This window comes from Marmota flaviventris, chromosome X (genome assembly GCF_047511675.1).
Source record: "Marmota flaviventris isolate mMarFla1 chromosome X, mMarFla1.hap1, whole genome shotgun sequence".
Lineage (NCBI taxonomy): Eukaryota > Metazoa > Chordata > Mammalia > Rodentia > Sciuridae > Marmota > Marmota flaviventris.
This window is the reverse complement of record NC_092518.1, coordinates 129,349,423-129,373,331: the sequence shown is the minus strand read 5'-3', so window position 1 is coordinate 129,373,331 and position 23,909 is coordinate 129,349,423.

Below are 23,909 nucleotides of genomic sequence, written 5' to 3'. Positions count from 1 at the left end.
TCTTTTATTCTTCCAAATGAATTTTAGGACAGTTTTTTTCCCCTAGTTCTGTGAAGAATGTTATTGGTATTCTCATGGGGATTACATTGAATCTCTATATTTCTTTTGTAAGTATAGCTTTTAAAAATATTAATTCTGCCTATCCATGAACATGAGAGGTCTCTTCATCTTCTGAGGTCATCTTCAATTTCCTTCTTCAATGTTTCATAGTTTTTGTTGTAGAGGTCCTTCATCTCCTTGGGTAGATTTATTCCTAGGTATTTTTGGAGGCTTTTGTGAATGGGATTGTTTCCCTGATTTCTTTCTCAGCAGATTTGTTTTTTGGTATACAGGAAAGCTATTGATTTTTGTATGTTGATTTTGTAATCTTGTACTTTGAAAAAAAAACGTTTATTAGCTCTAATAGTCTTTCATTGGATTTTTTTTATCTTCTAGGTATAGGACCATATAACTTTCAAATAGTGATAATTTGGTTTCATCCTTTCCTATTTTTGTCCCTTTTATGTCCTTTTCTTGCTTAAATGCTCTGGATAGAATTTCAAGGACTATATTAAACAGGAATGGTGACAGTGGACATACTTGTCTTTTCCCAGATTTTAAAGGGAATTCTTTCATTTTTTCCCCATTTATAATGAGGTTGACTTTGAGTTTTTCATTTATAGTCTTTATGATGTTGAGTTGTGTTCCTTTTATCCCTAGTATATTTAGTGTTTTTGTCATGAATGAGTGCTGAATTTTGTCATAGACCTTCTCTGCATCTATTGATATTACTAAATGATTTTTGTTCTTAATTATGTTAATATGACAAATTACATTGATTGATTTGCATATATTAATCCAGCTTTGAATTTCTGAAATAAAAACAAGTTGGTCATGGTATACAATCTTTAAATATGTTGTTAAACATGATTTTCTAATATTTTATTAAGTATTTTTGCATCTAGTTTCACCAGAGATATTAGTCTATAGTTTTTTTTCCTTGATGTGTCCTTATCTGGTTTTGGTATGAGTGTAATATTGGCTTCATAGAATGAAATTTGAAGTGTCCCACTTTTTTCTATTTCATAAAATAATTTGAGGGGATTCACATTAGTTCTTCTTTAAAGGTTTGGTAGAATTCAACCAAGAATCCATCTGGTCCTGGGCTTTGCTTTGTGGGAAGGCATTTTATTACTGCTTGCACCTCATTTTGTTTTGTTCTGTTTGGGTTTGTAGGGCACAGTGCTCACTTGCCAAAGTGTCTTAAGGTGATCTGAACTGAGACTCACTTGCAGATGTGGTGTCCATAGTCTGTCTGTTATTTCCTGCTGTTTTTGGATGTCCACAGGTGACACCTGGGGGCCCACCCCTAGCTATTTCTACTTGGGGCCTGGTCATTAGTTTGGGGTTCTGTCTCTTCTATTTTTTATATTAAAGTATAGCTGAAGATTGAGTGTCATTAATTTGTGTGTGGAACAAGGTGTACTGTCTTTTGGTTGAGCTTAGTTCAGCAGCAGAATTTCTACCCTGTGTCTCTGTAGGTTCCCAGCACCTCACAAAATAGGGGGAAATAAACAATAGTAACAACCAATGCAACTAATACACATCATTAAACTACATATTTGATTCCCACTATGACATCTAGAATGTTAATTGCCAATATAGTCTTTCCTCTCTGTTTAATGTACCCAAATTTCTGAGTCTCTAAGACACTTTGTTCAATATTGAGTTTTGTTGAAATTTCCCTTTCACTCACTTCACAGAGAACTAGTACTCCTACTGTTTGAATACAGAGTCACACAGACACTAGAAATGCAGCCATCTTGAATTCCCCCTGGAATTTCTTCAGCAGTTTAACTTTTTAAAGTACATATGAATCCTTAACATGAATGCACCTGGTAAAGAAGAAATGGAGAGTCCACCATTAGGGTTGGAGACTTCAAGACCTCTGCTATTAATTAATAGATCCAGCGAGCAGGTATCAGTAAAGATATAGATGATCTGAATAGTACTATCAATCAACATGATTTAAACAGCATTTATAGCATAATACATCCAACAATAACAGAATACACATTCTTTTGAAGTGCACATGAGATATTTACAAAGATAGACCTCATATAGATTATAAAACACACCCTAATTAAACTAAAAGAATAGAAGTCATATAAAATATGTTCTTTGATAAAAATGTAATTAAACCAGAAGTAAATAACAGAAAGATAGCTGAAAATGTTCCATATGTTTGAAAATTAAATGCCACATTTCTAAATAAATCATTAGTCTCAAAATAAGGTTAAAATTATATTGAACTGAATGTAAATACAACTTATCAAACTTTTTGTGGTACAGCTAAGACAGCATTTAAAGGGGCATTTATGTAATCATTTGCAAACATTTGAAAGGAAATACTATTTATAATTAATAGCCAAAACTTTTACTTTAGGAAAAAACTAATAAATTATACTAAAATAAACAAAAGGAAGAAAATAATAAGTATTAAATGAGAAATCAATGAAATAAAACCAGGAAAATAATAAATATATCAACAAAATGAAAAGGAATATTATTGTAAAAATCAATAAAATTGGCAATTTTCTAGCTAGGCTAATGAAATTTAAAAAGAGAAGCAACAAGGGGCTGGAGTTGTGGCTTAGTGGTAGAGCACTTGCCTAGCATGTGTGAGGCACTGGGTTCAATTCTTGACACCCATATAAACAAATAAAGGTCTATAAATAACTAATAAAAATTTAAAAAATAGAAGCAACAAATTACTAATGTTAGGAATAAAAAAAGTTTCTTCACTACTCATCCTATAAATATGAAAAATATAATGCAAGATGAACATACAGTTGATAAATGAAATTAACCAACTTTTCAGAAGGCAAAAATCAATAATTTTTACTGAATGAGAAATAGATAATCTGAAAGTTTTTTATCCATTAAATAAAATTAGTTAGTATTTTAAAGCATTTAAAGAATACTTGGTGCATTCTACCAAAAATTTGAGAGAGAATTAATATCAATTTGACACAATCCATTCCAGATTATAGAGAAAGAAACACTTGGCAACTCATTTTATGAACTCAGTATCAACCCAATATCAAAATTAGACAAAGACATTTTAGAAGAAACTATTACTGTCTCTTATGAACAACACAAGTAAAAATTCTCAAAAAGTGCTATCAAATTGAATCCAGAAATATATAAAAAGAATAATGCATTTTAACCCAGTGGGTTCCATTCCAGAAATACAAAACTGGTACAACATTAATAAATCATTTGGTGTAATTTGACATGTTAACAAAATTAATAGGATGAGAAATGTGATTATATTAATAGATTAAGACAAATCATCTGACAAAGTTCTATACCCATTCATAATAAAAATTCTCAAAAGCTAGGAATAGAATAGAACTTCTTTATCCTAATATAGGATATATATGAAAAACTTATAGTTGACATCATGCTTACTGGAGAGAGACTGAATGCTTTCACCCTAAGATAGAGAACAAGGCAAGGATATGCCCTCTCAACTCTCCTGTTCAATATTGAGCTGGAATTTCCAGTTAGCATAATAAGATTTTTTTAAAAAAGGAAGAAGTAGTGAGGAGATTAGAAAGGAAAAGTGTATTTGAGTATACATGACTATGTACAAAATCATGTAAAATTAAAAAAAAAAAGACTCCTGGAAGTAATAATTGAGTAGATAGTAATTGCAGGATATAAATCAATATACAGAAATTGAATGTTTTCTTGTATACCAACAATGGACAATGGATCTGAGTTTTACAATTTACCATTTACAATAGCATTACAAAATAAAATACTAAATTGTATTTAAGTATATATATTATCTGTATGTAGAAAATTACAAAACACAGGTGGAAAAAAAGCTAAAGAAATTGTGAGATAATACATATTAATGAAATAAACTCACTATTATAAAGTTGTAATTTCCTCTATAAGTTCAACACAATCCCAATTAAACTCACTTTCAGAAAAAAAAAAATGTTTTCCCTCTGTATTCTCACACTACACCAACCAACACATAAAGCTTCTATAGCCCCACAGAGATACTATGAGTTAAGGAACAAAGACCACAGAGCTTTTCCAGGTATGCCACCGTAAAAGTGCCTCCATGTGTTTAGATATCCAGATGCTCTCAGAATCCTGTCATTTTGGATTTTTATGGAGACTTAATTGCATACCTAGAATTAATAGACTGGGTGGGGACACCTAGCAAGGTCTACTATTCTTCTTGGCCTCTGTGTATACCATTCCTCTATCCAGAGGATCCCTCTGGAATGAAGAGGGTTTTATATCTTACTAGCAGACAACAGTAAGTCAAAGCATTTCTTCATCTATTTTTAATATCTAAGTTATAAGACAAAAAGGCAAGGAAAGATTAGAGTTTCTATGATCCATTCTTGGGGACAGAAATTTTAGTTTCTATTGCCTGCCTTGCGAAGGAATTATGAGCCAGAACCCTACACAAAAATCAAAATCCATCTATGTCATAATAACACAAACATCCAGCAAACTTTTTAAAAATGATATTGACAAATCAATTCCAAAAGTCACACGTAAAGAAAATAACATATAGTAACCAAGACAACTAAAATTAAGGAAATTATTGATGAAAAATTGGCATGTGAATCAATGAAACATTCCAGAGACCAAAAATAGATTCATACAGTATAATCAATTGATGTAGTTATTTATTGAGTACTAGGGATTTAAACTACAGGTGCTCTACCACTGAGCAACATCCCCAACGCTTCTATTTTTTATTTTATTTTGCTATAGGGTCTTGCTAAGAGCTTGAGACTGGACTTGAACTTATGATCCTCCTGCCTCAGCCTTCCTAGTACTTGCGATCATAGATGTATGCCATCATACTTAGCTAGTCAACAGACTTTTTATTAATTCATAAATGTAATTTGATAGAGAATACATACAAATGAAGGTGAAACAATTGGGATTATAAGCCAAACAGTAAAATAAAGTAAAATAAAATAAAAAGTAATAAAGGATCTAGACTCAGAGTTCAAGCCTTAAAGTTTAAAAAAATTAAAAATAGATCAAAGACAGAAATATAAAATGCAAAACATTTTTACATATGAGTAAACTATGTGAAAAACAATGATCTTTGCTTACAAATAAATGACATAATTTCATAGAAGGGGGCTGGGGAAAAGCTGTTGGCCTAAGTAACTTTGGAAATGAATGGAGACATTAAGTGTAATGATAAAAAGAACTGCATGTAAACGATATACTATAGTGGAAGTTATGTCCCATTGTGTGATTTCACAATGTTGAAAACATTGTACATGTAGAATAGGGTTGCAAAAAATACACAGATGATCGATGGTGGGAGTCATGTTGTAGAAAACTAGAATGAACCTCATGGTCCTGGATTAGAAGCAGAGAGAGCAGTATGAACTCATATTAAGCTTAATATAGATATACATACACAGATACAGAAATAGTTATATGTATGTATGAAGTTAGTATGTACACACACATTACCTTACTCTTTCAACTGAGAGGGACTAGAAGCATTGACAGCCTCATAGAAATGAGTAAACTTCACCAGAACATGGTTACCACCATTCTTCAATAAAGGAAACCAAGAATCTTAAAATAAATGGATTCTATGACTGGGGGAGGAAATATGCAAGATGAATGAGGAGCATGTTGTAGTGCTACAAAAATTTTAAAAAATTATCAGAAAAAAAAAGATGAAGGCAAATCAAAGGAATATAGAAGCCCATCTGAAAAAGCTCTCAGTGGGCAAAGTTGGAACATATTTAGCAACAAATTAATTAAGGCAACATTAGGTTATAACTCAAAATATAAAATAAACATCCACAAATCTTTACTGATATCAATAAATTAATCAAAAATGAAGACATGTTTTCTTCTTTATTTTTGTTTTTGCATTATTGAGGATTGAACCCAGGACATGGTATATGCTAGGCAAGTGCTCTGCCACTAAGTGCTCGTCCCCAGCCTGAGAGACAAATTTTCTACATGAAGCTACCATAATTTATGTAGCTACTTTACCCTCAAGCTGGTAAATATAATTCCAAATCTCTTAAATTTGGTCTGTGTTTAATTACTTCAATAGAACCCAGAATGGTGAGGGGTAAAATCAGTAAGAGTGACATTATAGTGGAGAAACAACAAGCACTATCTTGGCCAAGTAATCAAGGCTAATAGTGACAGCACAAAGTCATGTTTCTAGCATGTTCCCTTGAAAGGATGTAATGAAAATGGCACTTTACCTCTGTGGTCTTCCTCTTCAAAAACTATAACCCCAGTGCAATCATGAGGAAGATATTAGACAAATCACAGTTGAGGGTAATTTGACAAAAATATCTATTACTTATCAAAACTGTGAAGATTATAAAAAAACAGAGAAACTCTAACAGCCAACAGGAACCTAAAGAGACATGGTGACTGAATATAACTTCCTAACAAGATAAAAACTAAGGAAATCTGAATAAAGTGAACAGTTCTATAAAAATAATGTATTGATATTAGCTCATCATTTGTAACAAATGTGTTATATTAATATAAGAAATCAACAATGGGGGGAATTGAAATCCTTTGCATAACTACTTTTTTTGCTGTCTTTATAATTGTTCTATAAATCTGAATCTATTCTAAAATACAAAATTTATTTAACATAAAAATAACTCTTCCTATAAGTGGCCTGAGATTACCTGGGAAAATAGTTTGCTACTTTTAAAATTTTTTTAATATTTATTTTTTAGTTATAGGTGGGCACAACATATTTATTTTATTATTTTATTTTTATATGGTGCTGAGGATTGAACCCAGTGCCTCATACATGCTAGACGAGTGCTCTACTACTGAGCCACATCCCCAGCCCCTATTTTGCTACTCTTTCAATCCAGAAAATCCTACAAAAGCATTCCAATGAGGAGGTTCAAATCTTTGTGTTCACTTTAAAGACACTCATGAAAATGCCCAAGCTATTGATGGTATGTATTTCTGTTTTTTTAAAGAGAGAGAGAGAGAGAGAGGGAGGTGGGGGAGAGAGAGAGAGAGAAAGAGAACTTTTAAAAAAATATTTATTTTTTAGTTTTCAGCGGACACAACATCTTTGTTTGTATATGGTGCTGAGGATCAAACCCGGGCCGCACGCATGCCAGGCGAGCACACTACCACTTGAGCCACATCCCCAGCCCCAATGGTATGTATTTCTTGAAAAGCCATTAAGTATATGAAAGTTGTCACTTTAAAGAAGCAATGTGCACTATTTAGCATTACATGGTAGAGTTGGTAGGTATGCCCAGGACAAATAGCATGGATGGACAAAAGCTTGGAGGCCCAAAAAAGAGTGCTGCATTTTTGCTGCAAATGCAGAAAGTAATGTTTACCTTAAGGGTTGAGATGTGTTTTGTCTGCTCATTGAACATGTCCAGGTGAGCAAAGTACCCAAGGTGCACCACCCAGGATATATTTACAGACTGTTCATGGTCCAATTAACCCATATTCGAGCTTCCCTGCCAAATTGAGATGATCCTCAGTGAAGAGGAACACTTGTCCCTATACCAGAAGAGGAGGTTGTACAAAAGGAAAAGATGCTTAGAGAATCTAAAAAAAAAAAAACAAGAATTGATGGCATGGAAATAAATTCAGCATAAAAATGAATTCAAATAAAAATAATAATTGTTAGAATTCTGCTTCATATGTTCAAAAGTGGTTAAAATGACCTATAATCCTCAGTCCCATTTTAGAAGTGAGACAACAAAGGATTTGAGATGTAAAATGAATAGTCCAATATCATAGAGGCTTGTATGTGATGAAACAGCTCCACAGGCCATATCTCACCATTTCTATAGCCCATAATTTTCCTGCTTCTATTTCACAGCTAAAGAAACCAGTAGTAGACAAGTATTAAAATACTGTAGGTCATGTTTTCCTTGCATGTTTAGGTTATAAAATTAAAGGCTAAGCTTTGGGTTCCATTTATCTCCTTATGTGGATTATTTTTCCAAGAAGAAAAGAAAAAAACATAAAACAACTTGGTCCCTCTCAGAACTTGACACCTCTTTGTGTTCTAGAGAATTGCATTCTACCCTCCTCTACTCTCCTCCAAGCCCTCTACTGAGTGAGTTAGAATTAGATGGAAGGTGAAGCAGTAGAGAAAGGTACAAACGGAAATTCTCTAAATGACTCCCCAATTCCATTCCTCTTCCTTCTTCCATCAGGGGCATAGTACAGTCACCATTACCACATTTCCATCATTCTCCTTTCTCATAACTTCCTATAGATCTTCCTCTAATGCTCCTTTAAATTGGACCCATTTAAAGATGAAAAAAAGACACTCAATGAGGTAAATGACTTGACCATGGTCATGCAACTAATAAGAATCAGAGAATTAAGAATGGGATCTACAGGATACTTTAGTAAATGAGCCCATTCATTAATTCTCTTAACTGAGGTGAATTAATGTCTCTTGATCTCAGTCTCCTCGGTGAAGTAGGGACACAAGACAGAAACCATTGCTTCTGAGTTTAAGGCTAAGAGTTTCTGGGTGAACAGGAGACCTCTTTAAAACACCAGACATACAGGAATGTCCTTGTCAGCATCTTCCATAGTTCAGGTGTATATATAATACTTCTGGCACATGACCATTTTCTCCCCATGGCAAAATAGGCAAAGGAAGGAAATTATTTAAACTGTTTATTTGACAAATCCAACAGTTGATTGCTTGATATTTTTCACTTTTCAGGTGACTTTATTGGCACTTATGGAGACAGCCTGAGGCCAGACCTATAGGCCAATAATTATCTAGGCAAATAAGCCAGTGTTTTCCTTAATTACACAGGAAATTAAAGGGAAAAAGGGATTGTTTATTTTTTCAAGTTGAATTATACTGCTTAAACTGCCCAAATTTACAAGATATTGCCAGTCCTGTGGGCTTGGCAACCCAGAATTGTCTGTGTGAGTTGCAGTACCTCTATCAGCTCCTACACTGAACCAAACTGGGACTTACTGCCACATCCATTCTATCAGCCATTTGTACTGTGAAATATTTAATTACTTAAATACCTTTTAGGGGGGCAAAGACATTACTTTCCTGTGCTGAAAAATGCAATTGTTCAACTCAACATTGGTCACCTACATTTATTTTAAACTTTCATGGAATCATGATTCAATGACAGCCTAATAATTTGACCTAAAAAGTGATTATGGCATCTCAACTCAGTTTCCCATGACCTTCATTGTGTACAATTACACTGCTATTTAGTAGACATTTAAATGGATAATGGGGTTAATCAAATGAGGGCAAAAGCATGTTATGTGCTAATTTGGCAAAAGAAGGACTAGTTTTATATTAAACATACACATACTATATCTGTGAAAAACAAACAACCACAAAATATAGTTTTATGGAAGATAAAAACATTTACCTTGGTAGAAACATTTTCTCATTTCAGGAAGAATGAGCTATTAAGTACCCAGGGTGTGCCAGGGACCCCAAACATCAAAGGACCTCAGTGTGTTAATCAGAAATGACTGGAGGGGCTTCTCACTTTCTTTATAGGTCTTGGACAGTAAGCAACTCAATGACCACCGTTGTGGTCAAGAGAAGAGGCTCTTCCTCAAGTTTCTCTCATTGAGTAAACCCTGCTGTTCTTTTTAGATCCAGTAGAAGTATGCAAGTCCTCCTAGTGTCACCACCATCACACACACACATACACACACAAATAGACTCTGTGGAAGGCATAATAATGGCCCCTAGAGATATCAGTGTCCTAAAGCCAAAACCTGTGAATGTTACCAGACATGGCCAAGTGAACCTTCAAAGTGAGATTAATAGTAAGGACCTTGAGATATGTAGATTATCCTGGATTATCCTCTCTTCTACTTACATGTGTCCTAGTTCATGTTCTGTAGGTATATAACTGAATACCACAGACTGTGTAATTTATGAAGAATAGAAGTTAATTTAGCTCATGGTTCTGGAGGCTGGGCAGTTCAAGAACAGGGCACTGGCATCTTCTCAGCATTTGATAAGGACCTTCTTGCTGCACTACAACATCACAGAGGCCATCACATGAACACAGAACGAACATGCCAGAGAGAGCTCACTATTTTTATCTACCAAAAATCATAACCGTGTTTTTTATTTTAAAATTTTCTATTTTATTATAAATATCAACTCATATTAATGGGACAAATTAATAGGATTCACTGTGATATTTCCATATATGGGGCATATATTTTGCATTGAACTTGTCCATCCACCCTTCTACACCCTTCTTCATCCTCCCTTTTTCCCCCTCATCTTCCCCTCTTCTGAGTTCCTAATAACCCCTCTTCTATTTTTCAGATCATCTTTTTTTAGTTTCCACATATGAAAGAAAACATGTGATACTTGTCTTTCTATGTCTGGCTTAGTTTTGCCGAACATGCTGTCCTCTAGTACCATACCTTTTCCTGCAAATGATAGGACTGCATTCTTCTTTGTGGATTAATAATACTCCGCTATGTATATATACCATATTTTCTTTACTCGTTCACCTGTGGACCTAGACTGATTCAATATCTTGGCTATTATGGATAGTGTTGCAATGACTACAGGTATTTAGGTATCCCTCGTGTATCCTGACACCATTTCTTTCTGATATACATCCAACAATGGAATAACTGGATCATTTGGTACTTCTACTTTTAGTTCTTTGAGAAACCTCTATACTCTTTTCCATAGTAGCTGTATTAATTTGTATTTTTACCAATAGTATATAAGGATTACTTTTACTCCACAGTCTCACCATCATTTTTTAAATGATATAACCATTCTAATCAGAGTTAGTTGGAACCTCAAGGTAGTTTTGATTTGATTTTCCCTAATGGCTAATGGTACTGACCACTTTCATCTATTTTTTTTTTTTGACCATTTTTTTTTTCTTTTGAGAAGCACCTATTCAGATCACTAGCTGATTTTTAAAGTTGGATTATTTGTTTCTTTATTGCTACTTTTTTTGAGTTCTTTATAGATTCTGTATATGAATCCTCTGTCAGATTAATACCTGGCAAATATTTTCTCCTACTCTGTAGGTTTGTCATTTAACTCTGTTGATTGTTTCCTTTGTTGTACAGAAGATTTTTAATTTGATATGATACTTTTTGTCAATTGGGTTTTTTAATACTTTTGGAGTCCTATTCAAGAATTCATTGTGTGTGCCATATCTTGAAGGTTTTCTCTTATGTTTTCCCCTAGTAGTTGCAGGTTTTACATTAAGGTCTTTGACTCATTTTGAGTAGATTTTTGTGAGAGATAGGGGTCTAATTTAGAAAGCTCAATTTTAATAACAAAGGCACTCTCTAGACAACCCAGAATCCATGAATGGCAGAGCACTTGTGACTCAATCACCAAAGGCCCCTTTCCATGTACCAATAGCATATGAATTTGGGGATTAAGTTTTCAAAGAATGAAATTTGGGTGACATATTCAAACCACAATAACATGAGTCCTTAAAAACAGAGGAACTTTTCAGACTATAGTCACAAAGAGTTGTCACAAAGGAAGAATGATCAGAGAAGTGAGATATTGTGGATACTGAAGATGAAAGATGGGGCTATGAGCCAAGGAATGCAGAATAATTCTAGAATCTGAAAAGAGAAAGAAAGCAGAGTCTCCCCTAGAGCATCCAGAAAGGTGTTCAATCCTGCTAACACCTTGATTTTAAACTTGTGATATGCATGTCTTAATTATGATCTCTATAAGAAAATAATTTTCTGGGCTTGAGTTGTGGCTCAGTGGTACAGCACTTGCCCGGCAGGTGTGGGACCCTGGGTCTGATCCTCAGTGCCACATAAAAATAAATAAATAAAATAAAACTATTGTGTCCAACTACAACTAATATATATACACACATATAAATTTTATTGTATATTATAAATATATTTATTATATATTATAAATTTTATTATATGTGTATATATAATATAATTTTATGTTCTTTAAAGTCACTAAGTTTATGGTAATTAATTACAGCAATAATACAAAATCAATAGAAGTTCAAATATTGACCAACAAGTCCCTGGTCAGGAAGGTTATTTTCTCCAAAGAGGACAATGGTAGAATAAAGAAATATAATTTGTACCTCCCTAACAAGTAGGAATAAATTTAAAAATGAATTAAGTGGAGTTCAGTGCAGCAAACAGGATTTTGTGGTTGGGGTAATGCCAAAGAAATGCTCTAGATAAACTGGCACACACCCAGGTGGTTGTTTTGGCATTGGACCATCAGAACTAACACAACTTTCCAAGCTTCACTGGTCCCTTGCCCATGCAGTTTTTGAAGCAGATACTCTCACATGAACAAGGAATGAAAATTCATAGAACAGAAAAGGAAGAGCATGAGTAAGAATATGCTGCCAGATGTTTTCGGCCACACTCAAAATATTTGAACTTGAAATCCCCTTTACACATCAATCTTGGGGTTTTAATGGCTTAATCTTAAAGAATTGCCTCATCATATGCATCATTTATTCCCTTTAACTTGTGTTTTAGTACCTAAATGTCAAATTGCTGCCCCAAATGGCTGTTATATACACATACACACATACATAGGCACATGCATATAGACCTGAGCTTTCCTACAACTCAAAAATGGATATATGTGATCTTTGCCTTCATTCTTAGAAGAACACAATAGAAATATAAGAAGTCACCTAAAATATGGGTTTAATTGAGTCTGCCATTTTCTCAAATTTTGACCAAATGAGCCTTCCTTTTTGTAAAAAAAAAAAAAATGTCATCTTAGAAGCTCTTTTGTAAGATGTTTATATGTGTGGTTGGACTATTCATTTGCCGTTCACAGAGCTATCCTAATCTAATATGTAACAAGAGTCTAAAAGCTAATCAATAATGGAACACAGATATGCCTATGGAAGTACCCGTGCCTCCTCAGAGAGGAAGCTGCACAAGAGAGTGAGCCTCCAAGGGCAGTTCCAACTTGATATTTATTTTATGATGATTCAACTCTATGTGTAATTCTTTGTATTGTCACTTCCAATTATTTTTGGAACAAAAACACCAGGGAAATGAGTTACTCATTTCAAAAAGTGCATTCATATTTGATAAATAGCTTACAGATTAGAGAGAAGATGTTTACTGAAACCAGGATTCAAAGCTCTTTCCTGGGGATCAGACTAAACCACCAGATTAAGGATGACAAATCTGCATTGCCCAGATCATCTGAAGCTAATAGTGCAGGGATGGGCTGAGTTGCTTTGGATAGCACTTCCCTGGGAAATAGCATTAAGATAAGGCTTCCAGTGTGTTTCTAGCCAGATGCAAGATCCTGGGAGGCCTGCAGCCATCTCCTAGCTTCGTATTCAATAGCTCAGGGAGCACAAAGAGTGGGTGGGGACCTCTTCATGCTTGAGGGAGAAGAGACAACTTTCACTTCTACTTGTCCTCTATGCACAATGCCTATCTACAACAAGCATCCTGTTCCCCTATTCCTGAGGTTTCACTTTCTCTCCTACTTCCGTTCCAGAACAACAGTGAAGGTTGGGGCACCCACAGAATTATTTCTATGTGTCCTAGGCTCTGGGTCCTGCCAAAAAAAAGTGAAAAGCCTTTATATATATATATATATATATATATATATATATATATATATATATATATATATGATTTGGTTTATTTAGCTGTTCAATCATTTAACATACACCTTGGCTGGAAAAAGGTTAACATTTTATTCATTCATTCATTCACTCACCTGCTTCACACATTCTGTCTCAGTATACAGAGCCAATGTTATGGCTTCAGATCACTTCCATTACTCATTTCAAAAGTAATGCTTCTACTGGTTCTTTCTTGGATCGTACACAGGTAGAGAACAGTTGGTTTAAACAAGGAATATGCTCTGTATCAACATAACGTACATTCAGGTTATTTGTTCTTTTGAGGAATTGTCACAATTTGAATGTTTGTCCCCTCCAGGACAAATGGTAAATTTAGTTAACATTATTTTTAATGGTAAGTAATTGAGTAAAGGTGGGACCTTTAAGAGGTGATTATAAGGACTCTGCCATCATGAATGAATTAATGATGTTATCCTGGAAGTGTGTTTGTTATAAAAGGGCAAGGTCAGCTTACTTGCTCTCTTCCCTTCTTCCTTCCATTATGGGATGATGCAAGAATTCCATGCTTCCCACTCCCAGAAATGTGAGCAAACAAATTTTTGTTCCTTATGTATTACCCAGTATCAGATAGTTTCTTAAAGCAACAGAAAACAGATTAAGACAGGGACAGAGGAGCTATAGGAGCCTCATTCCAGCCAAGACTTATGGACAGTAGGTAGAAAACTTGACTTTTAAAAATATCTACTTCATAGGATTGTTGTATCAAATAAGTACACATACATGAAATGCTTTAAACTCTGTCTGACATGTAATACCTACTTTAAAAATGAAAGAACCTATTTAAAATTATTAAAAAATAATTAAGATATGGTGTATTCCAGGCATAGCCTAGAGACTGTGTTAGCAGTAAGTATGCTGGTTGTCAGTATCCTTCCTTCAAAGCCCCTCAAACATTTGCCCAATTATCATGGGGAAACTCAAATAGTTCTTTAAGGAAGGGCTAAGCTCTAATAGGAAAGGAAGGCTATCATTCTGATAGTTAGGTCATTCAAGACTGATCAAGAAATAACTTTGGCTTTCAGGTATTTTTACTTTTGTCTCTGACTCAAGCCACTTGGCAAATGATCCTAGTGAAGGGGGTTGGGGGTGAGGTCTCAGCTGATGCAGCAGAAATCTGGGCTGTACTTTCTCTGACTTCTCTTTGCAGCCACATTTATTGAGACATAGTAAGTACACAGCAACATGGTTAGTGGGAAAACCAAAGGACAGATTCATCAGTGTTCCTGGGCAATATTGTGCTATTGGCCTTTGAGTCCCTAGGAACTTCTATGTCCAGTATAGCATTTACTGAGGACATTCACCTTTCTCCCAAGAAATCCTTGGGGAAGGTACTGGATACTCGTTTTTTGGAGCACTATATTAAAATAGCAGTTATTTACAATAGCAATTATGTATTAAGGACTTCATCAATTCCAGGTACTGTGATTAGTGCTTTATGTGTATTATCACATTAATCCTCATAAGAACACTATGAGCCCAATACTGTTATCCTTGTTATCTTACAGAAGAGGAAATTGAAACTCAGAGGAAAATGAGCTTTTTAATCACACTACCACTAAGCAGAAGAACTGGAATCTGGAGAGTTTGAATTCACAAACACTGCACGTTACTGTCATTCCCAATGGGACCACACTCTTCTTAAGAACAGGAGGCCAGTCAGAGGTTCTCTAGCACCCGTGCCAGTGAGTACGGGTTACTTATAGATTTATCCAATTGAAGAGTTGGATGGAGCCTGCCTTTGTTATGTGCTTCAGAAACCTCCAAGGTTCCTCTTAGTTCCAAAGACCCTTTGACCAGACACTAATGGGGAACAAGGCTTGCTGTAGACAAGCAATGCGGGATCCCAGTCTTCACTCCATGAGGCCATTCTTTGCCTTTCAGGGGCTCTTATTGTTTAATATGCTGATTGTGGATTCCTCTTTTCAATTTAAATGGGAATACAATAGCTTCCATGTTAGGGTCCTGTTGCTAGACTCTGCGGATCTGTATCCCTCAGAGAATAAATGCCACATGATTATGAACACATTGACCATTATGCCTTAGCTATGTCTTCCCAGTAAGGTAGTTGGAATGTGATGATGCTATCAATGTCCTAATATGAGGGAAAGGTAGGACTCATTAATGAGTTCCAGGTTCATCTGGCTGTCATTTCACGTGCTTAGAAATCAAAGCAGCATCAGTGTGAACAAGGACCCATAAGGACCAGTAATATTGTGACATTGCCTCAAAAATTTTGGCTTTATATTTGATCAAGATTATAGATAGCCCAACTGGTTTAGATTTATTCTTTGTCAAAAAAATGGTAAAACTGACATCATAAAATTTACCATTTTAACCATTTATAAGTGTGCAATTCCATAGTATTAACTGTTCACATTATTTAAAACTAATGTCCAGAATTTTTTCAATTTGCAAAAACTGAAACTATATACCCAGCCTTCCCCATAACTCCTAGGAACCGCCGTTCTACATTCTGTCTCTATGAATTTCACTACTCTAAGGACTTCATGTATGTAGACTCATACATCTGTCTTTGGCTGGCTTATTTCACTTATTGTAATGTCTCAAGGTTAATCCACGCTGTATCATGTGACAGAATTTCCTTCTTTTGAAGGACTGAATAATATTACACTGTATATATATATATATATACACATTTTGTTTATGTGTCAATGGACATTTGGGTTGCTTTCACCTCTTGGCTATTGTAAATAATGATGCTATCAATGTGGATATGCAAATATCTCCCCAAGATCCAACTTTTAGTTCTTCTGGATATATTCCCAGAAGTGGACCTGTTGGATCATAAAGTAGTTCTATTTTAAATTTTTGGAGAAAACTTCATACTGTCTTTTACAGTGATTGTATCATTTTATATTCCCAACAAGAGTGCACAGAGATTCCAATTTCTCCACATGCTCTCTAACATTTGTTTTTTTTTCTGTTTTATTGATAGTAGGCATCCTCATGGGTATAAGAATATTTATGTATTTTTAAATTAGTAGTTCTACATTAATTTTTAGGTACTTTTCATATCCAATATGGTCTACTTTCTACAATTTCATGAGAACGATGAACAACATATGGTGTATGCTTAAAAGTAGATTACTATGGAGGACTTGACAAGTTTGTCATTCAGGAAGGCCATAGTAGTTGCTTATTTAAAGCTTTACACCTAATGCAAAAATCTTCCCTCCTTGATACCTTCTCTAAACCCTCTAAGAGGAAGCAGTAACTGCCCCTCTGTGTTCATGGCGCTATATTATTATTGGTCTACCTGTTTGTCTTTCTCCTCTAGCCTGTGAATAGCTTGAAGCAATTCTTTATGTACTCATTCAATAGATGGCCATCTTTCTAGAACCCAGTATCCCATTGCCCAATGTTGATGACTAGTCTCTCTAATTCATCTCAGAGCTTGCTTTAGTTCTGGGCTGTTTCTGGATATATTCCACAACACAGTTTAGTAGTTAAATGTGTGGGCTCTGGAGTCAGACTGCTGGGCTTCAATCCTCACCATGCTGCAATTTGCTTTGAGACCTTGGGCAAGTTATTTTTCCTTCTCTGGTCTTCAGTTTCCACTTTTATTCAATGAGAATAATAGTGTCAACTGCATGACCTTGTTGTGAGAAATAAAGGAGTTAGCGTATATAAAGTGCTTAGAACAGTGCCTAAGGCATAATGGGTACCTGCACATTTTAGTTCTTGTCATAGCTATAAAGATTGCCAGTGCTATGTATATTCAATCAAGTTCAAGTTGTCTGGCTAGTATTTATACTTTGTCTTGACTTTCAGAGTCTATCCCTAAAACAGATAGATTCTTCGACAACTACAACTAGGTAGTTTGTAACCTTGAGGAGATCAGGAGAAGTGAAGGACATGATTTCTTTTTAAACTGATATTTTTAATTCTGTTTAAGGAGTACAAATTGCTGAACTAGTATTCCTGGGTGCTTGCCAAAATTGATTTTTCTGAACTTGTAGGTAGGCTGGGGATGAGGATGGGGCAGGACCTAAGCATTCCCTAGAAAAGAAAACAAAGTTTGCAAGACAGATCTTTGGTTAGTTTTCTAGCTATTTATCTCAAGCTCTTAGTAAGATCTTACTTAAATGCTCCAGCTGTGTCTCCTTTAAACTATGGAGTAATGTATAGCAGAGTTCCTATGACCATAGTCTAGCCAGAATGATGAAAACCAGCATGGGACTCCCCCGACTACTGTACTCTCTCTGCCTCCAATAGTGCCACTGTCTGCAATCAGTGAGGAGGTGATATGATGAGTTGGAGTTTTTTAGTTTTAGGTAAAGGTATACAATATGGTTTACCGCCAGGTGCGTTGGCACATGCCTGTGATCCCAGCAGCTCAGGAGGCTGAGACAGGAGGATCGGGAATTCAAAGCAAGTCTCAGCAATGGCAAGGCACTAAGAAACTCAGTGACACCCTGTCTCTAAATAAAGCACAAAATAGGGCTAGGGAATGTGGCTCAGTGGTCGAGTGCCCCTGAGTTTAATTCCCCACAAAAATGATATGGCTTACAAAATTGACTGTCTCACTTGAAGTGTTCCGTGGGCATAGAGTTTGCCAGTCTTGAAAGATATAAACTTCATTTTATCGAGGAAGGTGGCAATATTCTTAAAGTAGTTAGAATCATCAATAGAAGCTTGTAGATGGAATTTCACTTAGAATTATTTCATCCTAGAATGGCATGACTGTCCTGTAAGGCCATGTGGCCAGCCATCTCCCATTCCCTAGCCAGGGCAACTGAGGTGCAGAGACAAGTGTTCTTGTTCCCAGGCCCAAAGCTAAAGATAGCTGAGCTGGGATGAGGACCTAGGACTACTGTGTGCTTTCTCACTACCCAGGCCTGTCCTGGGCCTTCAAATGACACTAATTTCTAATTTGAACGATCATTGACATCATCTTGGTCAACTCTTCCTTTTAGGGGGAGGGGTAGATATGGACCTTAGTGGTTGTGGGTCCCCTGAATTATTGTGAGGACTATACCAGTTCACATGGATACTTATATTTGACTGTACATTTTAAGACATTAAAATCTTTTAGTTAAAAATTCTCATTTTTATGTATAAAGTATCCCTTTTTTTCACTGTTTCTGTTGCTGTTCTATCACTCTATGGGCAGCCTCTAACTCCACCTTCAGAAAAGCTCATTTGAACAATGATTCTGGCATGGGAAGAGGGGCATGGAATATACATTTGTATAAGATTCTCAACATAATGCCTAGCACATAGTAATAATCACAGATAATATTTCTTTAGGCACTTTTCTATGTGCCAAGTGATAGTTTTATGTGAATTAACTCATTTAATGTTTCCAGCATCTGAGGCCCTGGGCTCAATCCCCAGCACCAAAAAATAAATAAATAAATAATTTTCAAAACAACCCTATGTGGGAAGTGAGTCTTATTATTATCCCCATTTTGCAAATAAGAAAACTAAGGCACAAGAGTTTAAGTAACCTGCCTTGAGTTTATACAAGCTACTCAGAGATATTGCACCTAACACATTCTTAATAATAGGTAGTGGTCTGGGGATGTGGCTCAAGTGGTAGCATGCTCACCTAGCATGTGTGAGGCACTGGGTTCAATTCTCAGCACCACATAAAAATAAAATAAAGATATTGTGTCCATCTAAAAAACTAAAAAATAAATATTTAAAAAATAATAATAGGTAGTATTATTATATAATTGATATGGATACAGCATCACTAAATTTCTTTTTATATTTTGATACTGAGGACTGAACCCAGGGGAGCTCTCCCACTGAGCCACATCCTCAGCTTTTTAATTTTATTTTTCCTGTGAGACAGGGTCTCACTAAATCACCCAGGCTGGCCCATTCTTGGAATCCTTCTGCCTCAGCCTCCCAAGTAGCTGAGATTACATGTGTGTGCCACTGTGCCTGACCAGTCACTAAAAATTGAATGTAGAATGTTGAAACTTGCCGCAGTCTGGCTGGGCACAAAATCACAAGCCACTCAAACAGGAACAAACTTTATTTTTGAAACTCCCGCCAATACCCTGTATGCTCCCTGGAAATATGCCGACCCACACACGCGGTGTTCTCCCGGACACACACACACCAACAGGAAATCCCTCCTCTGGAATTCCCTCCTACCGCACTTCCCCAACCAATGGGAACTCTCCGGGAGTCCTGTAGCAGGCCAAGGTGGACAGCAGGGGTCTAATATCCAATTGAATGCAGATCTTAACATAATCATATCAACTCAATGGCTTGCTGGCATCACCTTACAACCAAAAATGCCATGCATCATTTTTACTTGGCTATGGCTCTCAGCAGAAACTGAAGGACTCCTCAGAGACAGCATGCAAACACTATCCTGATGGAGAAACTGAGACCCAGAATGGCTGGGGTCAGGTGACCCTGGGGGAGAGTGGTGGAGCCAGCACAAAACTAAGTGCTCCTGACTCTCAGATCAGGGAAGTGAACTTTCCAGCCCCTTTAACCACCACTTCTAGAAAGCCTGTCCAGACCACTTTACCCCCTTTTCCTTTTGCTGGTCAGGGGGAAGTTGTCTTAAGACTGAGACTAAATTAGAAAATACTTCTCAAAAGTCTTCTGCAAGACTGCCAGAATGACTTGGTCAGAATATTCTTGGAAATGAGAGTGCAAAAGATGCTTTTGTTCACTCTTCTGTGAGTAAGACAAATGAGGACCATTACTAAGGTCCTTACCAGGAAGATTTAGTAACACATTCATTTACAAAGGGTCTTTCATTTTTAAAACATTCTTAATTTCTGGATTTTTCCCTGTCCCCTAATGATGGGTTCTCTGATTTAAATGGAGTGCCCTGTGTTAGGCCTGGGATCCTACGGGAAGAGCTGCTTCTGTGTCTTTTCAGGCACTGCTGACCTTGTGTAGGCTCCAGAGAAAGAACTACAGGACGCTCACGGAAGAGCAGTGGCGCTTCTGGGACCTGTGGGCCATCTGAAGTGACAGAGATGAAGAAGGCAAGAGCAGTTTACCCTTCACAAATATGGATAATTACACAGAACGCAAAGCTGTGGAGAGATTAAGAAGGTTCAGCGGGAGTCTTGGGAGCTTTCCGAACTTTTGAGGATTTATCCAAAATGAACCTTTACCCTTTTGCAGTTCATCCTCAGCTAATAAAAAGAAATCAATTGCCGTTATAATCCTGATGAGTCCTCCAAGAAGAAAGCCATCAGAGAGGACAAATCTTGAGACGTGTCTGTCCTTGGAAAACTAGATTTAAATCCAAGAAAACACTCATTTTCTTTAGACAACCCTTTCCTGGCAAGCTGCTGTCCCACCTCAGCACATGCGCATGCGCTGCCTTCACAGGTCTGTGCAATTGCTCTGGTTTTAGACTAGAGGAAAAAATAATGCTGTCATGTGCTTTGAGAGATAGCATTAAGGGGAGATTTGAAGCTCTTCCTAACTCAAAGAGATCTGTCAGGGTTGTGGGTGCGGACACACTTTCTTGGGCCAAGGTTGCACCAAGATGGGAAGAGCCTCGTGCTTTCTCCAAATTGTCCATGCAGGCAAGGCAATTCAGCTCAAGTAGTGGGTACCTAGGTTTACATTTCAGACCCAGCTCTTTCTCACCCAATTTATAAGCACTGCTATTTTGCTGGGCATGGTGACACATGCATGTAATCCCAGTGGCTTGGGAAGCTGATGCAGGTATATCGAGAGTTCAAAGCCAGCGTCAGCAGTGAGATCCTGAGCATTAGTGATACCCTGTCTCAAAATAAAAAATAAATAAATAAAAAGGGCTGTGGATGTGGCTCAGTGGTTAAGCACCCCTGGGTTCGCTCCGCATTACCAAAGAGAAAAAAAAGAGTCCCCATTTTCACCATCTAAAAAGGAGATTCTTGGAGCTGAGGTTGTGCCTCAATGGTAGAGCGCTTGCCTAGCACAGGCATAGCCCTGAGTTCGATCCTCAGCACCACATAAAATTAAATAAGTAAAATAAAGGTGTTGTGTCCAACTACAAATAAAAAGTAAATTTTTAAAAAAGGAGATTCTTGGGCTAGGGCTATAGCTCAGTCATAAAGCACTTGCCTCGCATGTGTGAGGCACTGGGTTTAATCCTCAGCACTATGTAAAAATAAAGATATTGTGTTCATCTACAACTAAAAATTATTTTTTAAAAAGGAGATTCTTATACTATAAAGATTATCATCATTAATAAAAGTCAAAAATAGTGAACATTAATCAAGTGTTTATTATGAACTGGGCAGTTTTCTCAATACCTCTTTTGTGTTATGTCATTCAATCTTCCCTGCATTTCTAGGAGGGAAGTAATATTAAATTTATTTTATGAAAAATTTGTAATATTTAACCATTCTGACCTACAAAACCACAATTTTATATAGTTCAACCTAATATGGTCCATTTTACAGATGAACAAGTGGAGGCACATAAAAGAAAGTAAGTTGCCCATGGGCAGAAAACTCTTAAGCAACAGAAGTACTAAGATACATCTACTGCATAAATCTGGCATTAGATTAGATGAGATGATGCATGTATACTTAGTATAGTATCTAGCCAAAATAATTGCTCAGCACATAATAGCTACTATTAATAATAAGTCTTTACTGAGGGCTAGTGGCACAATTTTCACCACCAGAGCAAAATGAAAATATGGGCCCTGTTTGGAACTCTAGACAAATTTTATTAAGATTGCAAAAATATAAATCTTTTTCCTTTCTTTTATTATCTATGTCTGGATCTGTCCTGGTGAATTTTATTTATATTTAATGTCACATTCACTTGGGCATAGAGATACTTGCAAGGGAAATACAGCCCTCTAATGTGCCCAGGGAGTTCCCCTCCTGCCAGCTCCCATACACACATACAGTGCCCTGGCTGAGTGCTCAAAGATAGAGAGATGCCCTGCTTGACTTTCCTATCTCACTGGACAGCCACCTCAACCCCCAGCACAAGACTCTCCCCACTTAGCCCTGAGACTGCAATGTCCACTCCAGGACACTCCTGGTGTCTGGATCAGAGCTGGATGAGTGGCCCCCTACCTAGTTGCTAAATGGGCTGTGATGCTATGTCTCATTCTGATACTCTGTACTTCCTAACTTTGATGCTCAGATCCTCACCAGGATAGAGGGCAGCTACAGTCCCCAGGTGGTGGTGTGTAAAGAGAAGCTGCTGATGCCTGGGATTCCAGGGCTAGGGGAGCAGGTAGCTGAGAACCCATCCCAGAGAGGCACAGGGCTTGTGGGAGGTGAGTGGAGGCTCCCAGCCTTATTATCCCACTGGTTTCACTTCCAAAACACACATTTGAAGATAAAGTTAATAAGAATTTCAAAATGGTAAGCATAGAGTCTTAAGCACAAAGCCCTCCTGAGTTCAGAGCTTGGAGCCCTGGGCAGCTACCCTGGCTGCATGCCCATGGAGCTGGCCCTGATGGAATACTTCTGTACCAGGCTTTGTGCTGTTTGCTGAAGAGAGTACAGAGGGGATTTAGACCTCCCTCTGCTCAGAGGAAGGGACAGCCCAGCAGGGTAGGCAGCAGGGCTGTATGCTATGACGAACACTACCTGAGCCTCAGCCACCCAAGAATAGATCTGCCACAGAAGGAATGCTAAGAGGCAGGCACATTGGAGAGGAGATCTATACATGTGCTCCCCTCTAGGCCAGTCCTAGGCTATATTCCAGGCAAATTTCCCCCACTCTCCTTAATTCCATCCCCACTCTTCATCCCTCACATAGCTATTCTGGGCTTCTCACATTTCCTCAGACTCTTAAGGCATAGACCATAAAGCTATCTGTGGATTCTGGTTCGATGTAAACTCTATGTCATTCCTATGACAAAACACAAAATTCTGTACTCCAAATATCCAAAATCATACAAATGCTTCTTGGCAGGCCTCTATCATGGCTCCCCATCCAAAAGGTAGGCGAGAGATACAAATGGAATATTATAGAGTTTAGCTCATTTAAAGTGCTTGGAAAATAAAATGTGCTACATTACTTCTACATTCCATTGTTAGTAATAAAGGCTCAGCCTTCACACATCAGAATATCCAGAAAGGGACATTTGATTCATGATGAGTCAAGAGTGATTTAAAATGTTGACCTTAGTTCTAAGCATAGCCAGAGTTTTATGTGTATCATATAATGCAATAATTGCTATGGTAACCACTCATTTATATTAATTAGAGGAGTAAATAGAGTTCCATAATATATATTCCAGACTAATGCCGAGAGCACAAG